This window comes from Dermacentor andersoni, chromosome 2, assembly GCF_023375885.2.
Source record: "Dermacentor andersoni chromosome 2, qqDerAnde1_hic_scaffold, whole genome shotgun sequence".
Classification (NCBI taxonomy): Eukaryota; Metazoa; Arthropoda; class Arachnida; order Ixodida; family Ixodidae; genus Dermacentor; species Dermacentor andersoni.
Genome location: NC_092815.1, coordinates 133,507,014 through 133,516,071, shown reverse-complemented (window position 1 = coordinate 133,516,071; position 9,058 = coordinate 133,507,014). Strand labels below are relative to the sequence as shown.

At 46.1% G+C, this 9,058-nt stretch overlaps 1 protein-coding gene across 3 annotated transcripts in view; it reads right to left on the bottom strand.

Moving 5' to 3' along the window:
- Positions 1–9,058, bottom strand: part of Ptpmeg (protein tyrosine phosphatase Meg) — a 320,358-nt gene that overhangs the window by 181,376 nt on the left and 129,924 nt on the right. The window lies entirely within an intron of this gene.

Genomic DNA, 9,058 nt, shown 5'->3' with positions numbered 1-9,058 from the left:
CCACGACATCATGAACTTTGACAGAGACTACTCAAACTGCGTTGGATTTTTACTTAGATTTTACTTTTTACTTAGTTGCAAGGGTTTTCCTTGTAATATCTGACTCGCGATTCAAACGGCTTGTAAACGACTCCACTGCTTGTAGAACATATATAGACCGCCTCGAATAGAAGCGAGTAACACAATGTACTTAAAGCGACGTGATTATTTCGGGCTGTACACTACGGTACAGCCAGGATGAATTGTACATTATCTGTCAGAAGCAGTCAGCAAAGCCGATGCAATGTGTATATAGACGCAGCTGTTCGAACAAACACAAGCACACGTTTTCACGACTACCGTTGCAGACACTCAAATCGGGCAGCTGCGTAGACCGTCATTTCTCGCCCCAATCCTCCTTTCATGGCCTCCAAGATAGAGCGCCGTGAGCGACTCGATCTCGGAGTCCATGCCCCCGGTATTTGAGCGCTTCCAACGCCTCCGGACATGGGCCGATCACTAACGGCTGCGCAATCCTTCCATCCGGGAGCTCGCATCTCGCAATCACTTATAAACACGTGCGCGCACGGCCACACTTTTTGCCCAACATACGAATTGTCGCTGAACGTGCGTATTCTTTTTATACAGGGTGTCCCAACTATCATGCATCAAGATTTAAAAAAGTATGCAAATGTCCCGTAGGTCGACAGAACCAAGGTGGTGTTGTTTGCCGTGGCTTGATATACTCGGACTATATATATATATATATATATATATATATATATATATATATATATATATATACATACTGCATTCCGCCTAATATAACTAGTCTTAATCAATCAACTTCTCAAATATTATATTTAGATGAAAAGTGTCAGCCCGCGAATACACGAAAAATCGCCTCACGACTGGCCGCTCGACGCATTTTGCGAGTATTCGCGAACTTCTTTCACGCTTGGAAAAACACTTTTACGCAACAGAAAGCTGTATCGGGAGTTTTCCATGTTGCTCTACAATTTTCTCGTTTACACTTTTCATACAATTATAATATTTGAAAAGTTGATTAATTAATGAAGACTAATAATCTAATTAGGCGGAACGCGAATAAAAGGGAGTGTGAGTATATCCAAGCGACGGCAAACAACATTACCTTGGTTCTGTTCAGCTACGTAGCATTTGCATATTTTTAAATCTTGGTGCATGAACGATGGCACCACCCCTGTATATCAGAATGCCGTGATCATCAAAGCGATGGCGTCGAAGGCCAACAACGCAAACGGCGTGTGCGGGCAAAATTGTGCCTGCCCTTGTCGAGAGTGAATCAAGAACAATCCGAACAAACAAACAAAATAGCACGTACACGAGGACTGAGGATGAATAATATAGTGCGACTCAGCTGGTTTCGCCTTCCCACACGAGGCGAACGGTGATCACTCATTCGGAAACGAAAACAAGCCGCGCACTTTCATTTATCGCGAAATGAATTGTTCCGTTCTGCGTCACATAGGCCCGCGGCGAAAGGCGTTTCTGCGGCTGCTATGATAATATTAAACAAAGCCTTTCAAACTATATCTGTTTCAATCTACTCCGATTCTACGTTCTCCTCAGTCGTAAAAAAGAACTGGCATCAACCAGGCATGCAAGGAACGAGAAAATGAGTTAGCGACCGCTATTTCGTCGCATAAAGCCGGAGAAAGTGAGAAAGAGAAGTCTGCGGAATTAAAGGGCCCCTCACCTGGTCCGGCCATGTTGAGCTGACAAGCGCAGTGCAAACGATGCACGCTAACAATCGTGTCTGCAAAGTATTACGCTACCACGCGTAATACTTTACCACGGGGAGGTAGGGCAGGCGGAGGAATTTCGCTTTCGGAGGCTAGAAGGGAACAAGGTGTGTGTATATATGTTGGCGGTGACGCCCGCATCCTGAAATTATGGGTTCGTGGCACTTCATATATTTCCATCTCTGCTATTATTTTACTGATCTGCAAATTTCTTGCGGCAGAACACTCCTTAGAGGACAAGCAACAACTTCCAGCATGTAACCGAAATTTGCTATGTGGCCTGGTGAAGAGCCATTAAAAAACGCCTCGAGAACATTGCCTCGTCGTGATGACTACGATAAAGAAAGATGTTGAGGTAACATGGGTTATCGATATTGTTAAGAACGGCCAGCTGCAGTGCAAGTTTGCCAGCCATTTACGCCAGCGGTGGCAACCTCATCTTGGTATTCCGCCGCCAACCTCTAGCCACGGCGTGACTAAGTCGACTTTCTGTCGGGAACAATGCGCGCATCCTCCACTCTCCGTCGCTTCAGCTAGGATGCGTTTGACGAAGCAGGCTTTGTGCTGAAACCGCCACCGTTACGCTCTAGCCTCGTCGCCGTTGTGACTGAAGGAGTTCGACGAAGCAGGCTTTGTGCGCAACACGACAACGCGGACCTGATCTGCTACGGGTGGGGGAGTTGCCGCGGGAACGTCGTCGTGGGCTCCTTCCCACGCGCCGACCAAGACGCAAGACAATGTGCTACCCGGTAGCGCTACCCGGGCAGCTCCGAGTTCTACGAAATTCGTGTGGTGTCGGTTTCGGACCGTGCACACATGTGTGTGTAAACCATCCCGCGGAGAGGCGGCTAGTTTACGATGACTAAACGAACGTTCGCGTCACCTTGTATCGCGGGAGGACCGAGTGTTTAAAGACTGCTGTTGTGCGGATGCTCGACACACTTTCTTAAGCAGTCATGTTAGACAGACACTCTCAAGCAGTCGTGTTAGACTGACGTACTTTCTCTCGCAGTCATGCTAGATTGATGAACTGCATGTAAATACTGTAAATAAACCCATATTCCACGTTCTCGATGAGAAGCAGTCCTTCCCTTCCTCAACGTCCTCAGCGTGGATAAGTTGGACGACGGCATGGGACAGCTACCTTCGAATTCATGCCTGACTCCAATCTTGACAACGGATCACGAGCGATGGGATTGAGCCCCCAATCCTGACAATATAAAGGCGCTTATATGCCGCAGCCAAATAACTAGACACGTATTCCTGTAACGTTGCGCTGAGCCAGGTTGAGAATAGAAAAGAGACTTTCAGTGCTTTTAGCTGGTACGGACACGTTTTGGCGTTATCGTTTCAGCGGATTTCTAAACCGGCAACGAAAACACAAAACAACTATGCCTGCAGCGACAGCTGGGGACGTATTCTCAGACGGTCACTTTCGGCGATACTATCCTTTTCGCGTGACGTGGTGCTCAATCAGCCAATCGGCGCGCCCTTCAAATGGTATCTCCGAAAGTTACCGTCCGAGGAGAATACGTCCCCTGGTGACGCTGTACTCAACGAAGTCACGTGCGCGGCAATTGCACAGACATTTTCGTCTCGCGACGCATATACGCACCACGAGGTGTCGCACAAGAGGAGGGCTAAAAGCGCAAGGTGTCTACCAAGTTGACATTTCTAAATTCCCTGAGTTTTCCAGGTTTTCCCTGAGTGCCTTTGCCAAATTCCCTGAGCAACACAGAAGTTTGTTTTATGTCAAGAGACGGGCTGACACCCTGTTATCCGATGGTGTCACTCTCTAGCAAGCATGCTAAAATTCTTTTTAAGATGACTTAATCCAGCTTGAATAGTAAGGGGTAGTGTCTATTTTATTCAAAAAGAAAATAGAAGGGAGGAGTTAGTAAAATGCAGTGAAAAAAAAAAGATATATTGGAAAAAATGCATAAAACTCATAGTGAGACATTCTCAAATACGAATAAAAAGGAGATGCACACAGAAGCAAATATTTTTGAAGATGAGCTATTTCAATCAATTTTATCCCAAGGTGCTGGAGACTCCACATATAGAGGGCAAGTCAAGGTGGGAGAATGCCTCTGAATTTTATTGTGACCCATCGTAAATACATAGTAACTAATATTCATTAATTGTACAGTCAATCGTGCTACGTTTCTTCAATAAATATATTGAATCACCCACTCAAATTACTTGCAAAGGTTAATTATTAGGCCCAAGCTATATAAGGTAGAAACAATCTTTTGTGATTACTACCGAAACCTCCCACTTCGCTTTCACCAAGGCATTATCCTCTTTGAAGGGACGTCAAAAAGGGCAATGCCTTCATGAAAGCGGTCGTTTGAAGCGATACATTTCACTGAGAAGTGGAATGTGTGTACCTTAAGAAAGCAGAATGTGCAATTTACTCAAAGTCTAATGTTCACTGTCTATTCCTTGTAACCGCTACACAGTAATGACAAAAATAAGTTGCGTTCGCAAATGTTATGCAGTGACTGAAGGGGATATTACGAGATTCGTAGTTTGTTTCTCCGGTGTTCTCGGTGAGCTAAACAAGGCATCTTGTTTATTTCTAGGGGAAATTAGGGGCATGGTATGGATAAGGTGTAGGCAATGCTCCTAATGGGTGGGTTAAATGCGCATTTTCAAGTAGAATAGGTATGCAAGTGGTCCATAGCCTTATTAGTCTGTTTTACGAGTGGTGTAAGACTTAGACGGCTGCGCTTGCGTAATTACAATAACAACTGAGATAAAATTGTGCGAACATAAGGGGAACAATACGCCAAGTTTATGTGCTATGGTAAATGCATGTTGATCAAATACAGCATCAAAAAATTGTGAACAAGAGTTCAAAATTATCACGCTACTGCTATTGTCCCAAGATTGTTCAAGATACTTTATACTTTGAAGTAATAGGCAGCATTTTAAGTGGAATGTGTCGCAGACCTTTAATATTTCTGGGTTACTGAGAAGGGTTACGAATAATCGTTTTACCCTCATTTTTTTGTTCTTCCTTTGTCATGCGTGACATATTAATTTCGGTTGGTGTCCTCACTGAACTAAAGAAGGCAGCTTCGTTAGGTTTGGTGACTGTAAGGACAAATTAATGGGTGGTGTGGAGGTGAAGTTCAAAATAGATGGCTTTCGTAATAAATTATGTATGCAAGCACTCCAGTGTGTTTGAGCGTGTCTAACGAGAGCGGAAGAATTGAGCCCGCTGCTCTGGCAGCACTATAAAATCCGCCAAGACCAAATTTAGCGAAAATTGGTGGTGCCCAATGGAAACTTCCTGTGCGAAGTGGTTGGATCAAATACAGCCTTTGTAAGATTTTCTTATTCAAGCATTAGAGCATGTGATATGGCCGCTATCAACTATGCTTCCCAGTGTCTCGGCATAGCTGTAGTTTACAACAGGTTCATATTTTGTGGAAAGTGGAGGGGGGCCATTGTAACTGCAATGTGTGACAAAATTTTTACGTTCCTGGTCCAGTTAAAAGTGTAAATAATAATGAGCCGTCATTTTTCTTTCCTTATTTTCATGCGTCATAACACCTTCCATCTTTGTCTCAGCGACGTCCTCCATGAACTAAACAATACGTTTTGTTTATATTTGGCAAAAATAAAGGGCTCATTATCACCAATATGTAGGCAAACTTCAAAGATAGACAACTAATTATGATATTTTTAGTATATTACGCATGTAAGCTATTCGGAGCTTTATGAATGTGTTTTGCAAACAAAGAATTTATCCAATTGCCCTTCGATAACTGTGAACTCAACAGATATCAAATCTAGTGGAAATTGAGTGTGTGGGAAGGGTAGGGGGGGGGGGGGGGGCTTTATAAAGCACTAAAGCACTGCATACCCTCCTCAGCAGTTGTAGTGGTGGTTTTTAACAGGTTCGCTGGACGTCCACTGTCACAGGGCCGGGATGGCGAGTGCATTTTCTTTTGTGTGTGAACATTACAAGTAATTTATGTTGATTGCACGTCGTTGCGTATAACCTCGACAGTACTATTACCTAAACTAGCGATACATTTATCTTGTAGACTTAAACAGCAAGTACAATTCTTTGTTGAATTATTTAAATTCTTTGTAGCAAATGTGCCTTTTTATGTATGCTGTACTGCTGCTACTGGGCGCGACCCGAGACCACTGTGGGTACACTCATTGCCTTTTGCCCCTGTATCATCTTGAGATGTTTAGTTGCAAGAGAGAAATGCAAATTCAGCTCATTTTTCGGGCCGTCATAGTTAACCATGTGTGATTGATAAACAGGTCCCTGTCGGTTAAATATACATAAAACAGAAGCATTTCCAGGCTATTTCACTTAGTGTAATAGTAGTAAATTGGCAATATATATATATATATATATATATATATATATTCTCCGGTTATATATATATATATATACACACAGAGAGGGGAGCGAAAGGTTTCACCGTCTGCGGTATGCCCCCCCCCCCCCCCCCCAACACACACACACACTCTAGAAATAGTTGGTATGCCACTGCATGTCGTTTACTGCCGGAGCACATCAGAAAAATCTCTGAAGGCCTGTCAGTACACTTATTAGGCATATCGGTGCTCATCCTGTGACAGGAAGCCGCGGGTTCACGCGTGTTTAATTAAGGAATACATACTGTGTCCCGTGACAATTGCCCCTTCCCAGGCTTGTTGAGCTTCACCGCAATATTTTGCGCATGCTTCACCGCGTAATATTTCTGTTGTGAGGCGAAGCTGACTTTCGGCAACCCGCAATATGCAACGCGTCGTGCTTCCAAGCTTTGAAACCAATCGCGAGGACCACAAAGGCGGAGTCGGTGTCATTGCTGACAGCGGAGAATTCTTTCAATGAAGAACACGGCACAGAACGGCAAGAAGCTTAATAGCGAACGCAGAAGCAGCTATGCCTAGCGTTGCTGCGGTGGTGGCTACGACTGCTAGCGGATCTGCGTGCGAGAGCACCGGTTCGAGAAGCGACGAGGTAATGAAAACGGCGGCGGTGGTGGTGATTTTATTAATGCCGTTTCGGACCTGCCATGACGGCAAAAAGTCCGGAAAATCGGATGGCGAAGGGTTCTTGCATCCGAAATATCAGACATTATACATAGGCTCTATGGGGTACGTAGTGGTGCCGTGAAGCTGTCCGAATTATCGGACATCCGGAACGTGGGTCGTTGACTAAACACTGGCAACTCCTTCTACTCAAGCCAGCTTTACCGCGACTTTCTTTCCCTTTTAATAAAATTACGGCTAATTTTCCCTGATGGAAGCGCAAATTCCCTGAGTTCTCCCTGAGTTTTTCCAGACTATTGAAAATCCCTGAGAATTCCCGGTTATCCCGGTTGGTAGACACCCTGAAGCGAGATATAAGAAGGGAGAAGAAGCATGTGCTTGCTGCGGTAAAGCTAGGGCAACGACGGAGCATGTTTTATTAGAATGTGAAGACGTCTGCCCAGCGGTCGATTTAGGCACCACTGGCCTCCTTGAAGCCCTTGGGTTCAGCGGGAGCAGTGGTAAAGCAAACATGTCCGCAATAGACATTAGTAAGAGGCGATTGGAGGATTGGTGGAAGAAAAGTAGGGAAACGACAAAAGACAGAGACGTACAAAAGCACAGTTCGCAATAGGGGATCAGAAAATTTGGGCGTGGTAGTTCGTAGTGTTTTTTTTTTCTCATTGTTTAACCTAGGTAGGATATTAGGCAGTATCGTAGCAAGAGCTTGGTGGCGCAACCCACCGCCCCGTTCCAAAGGGGACGCTCATAACATCCATCCATCCATCCAACCAGGGCTACCTGCTCGCGTTGCCATTCCTGTCAAAAAGAAAGTTCTATGCATCCAGGCTAAAACTCATTTCGCGTACACTGCGCGACGTTCACGCTCTTACGCCGGTGACTGCTAGCGAACATTCCCCCTGCAAGCGTGTTCGCAATAACTGTGTGCTCATTATATATCTAATCTTTCCCTTTTTCATGGATATTCTTACCACTTTGCCTCCCCAAGTGTAGTTTTAGCCAACCGCAGGCATGTCCTAACCGTCTTGCCTTTCTCTCTCCGTTTCTCTCACTGTCGCATTACTGTCGACAACGCGCTCACCGCCACTCGAAACCTGCATTAATCGGCAAGTACACTCAACCCATTTCAGTCAAGATTGCCGTCGCGGTCATCGCGGTGCCGCAAGTCAGGTGGAAAACACACCGGAAACACGTTCCCCGCGGTTACATTTTCTGCACGGAAGAACAAGCGCACGGCGACGACGACGATGATGACGACGCGAAGGGCCACTCGAGAAAAGAGCGCAAGAATAAGTGCTGCTGTCGGATCACGGTCAGTCTGGCTGAATCAAAAGCAGCGCGCACGGTGTCTCCGCTCATTTCCTATATCAGGTCGAAGCGTTACTAAAAACGTGCGCCCTCTGTTCATCCATTCCTTCCCCTGCCCTCTCCGCCTTCTCAACCGCCGCCTACGCAGGCGGCTGAGAATGGTCGGCCGTGACCCACATCTGTCGCGGGGTCGAGCGAGAACGACCAGCAGGGCGTCCTCTCGCTGGCGCAACGCGAGCGCGCGCGCTTCGTGGGAAATCGGAGCAAGGAGAGAAGCAACAACAACAACAACAACAACAAGGCAGCGGAAGCGCAGTCCCGCAAAGAACGATTCTGGTACTAGCAATGGCAGCAACAGCACGTTGCTAAGCAACCATCAGCAACGACTGCAGATATACACTCCAACGGTTCGTGCGCGCGATATTCACGTACACGAGGCGCACAGCTGGCAGCGCCAAGCTTGTCCTCTACATAAAAGCCACACGCGCGGCTTGCGGTGGCGTATCTGACCTGAGCACTGCTCGGGGTCCTCTGCCCGGTCCAATACACGACATGGAGCCGGCGTTAAGCGCTAAGGAGACGGCGCCACCACCGCTCCGATGCAGCGCCGTTTCGCGCAGTAGATCAAACGGGGTTCAAGCGTCTTTTTGATCCTCCTGCTGTCGGCGAAATCCGTTTTTGTTTTCTTTCTTTCTTTCCCCCCCAACAAACCGTCAACTTTTTGTTAATAAGTACGAAGTTTTCCTTCGTACCTTTGCAACCGGTTTCGAAGACGGAATCCGTGACCGAACGAAATATCGTTTGGAAGTTAAGCATCTCTTGGTACCTCAAAAGCAGCGTTACGCTTTCAAACACGCAAGCGACGACGAATTTTCTTCGCCCTGGGAGTGGAGCTGCAAATCGAGAAGCAGCACTGCAGAACAAACAAGAGTAGAATGTCTACTCTGATTTGTTTCTTC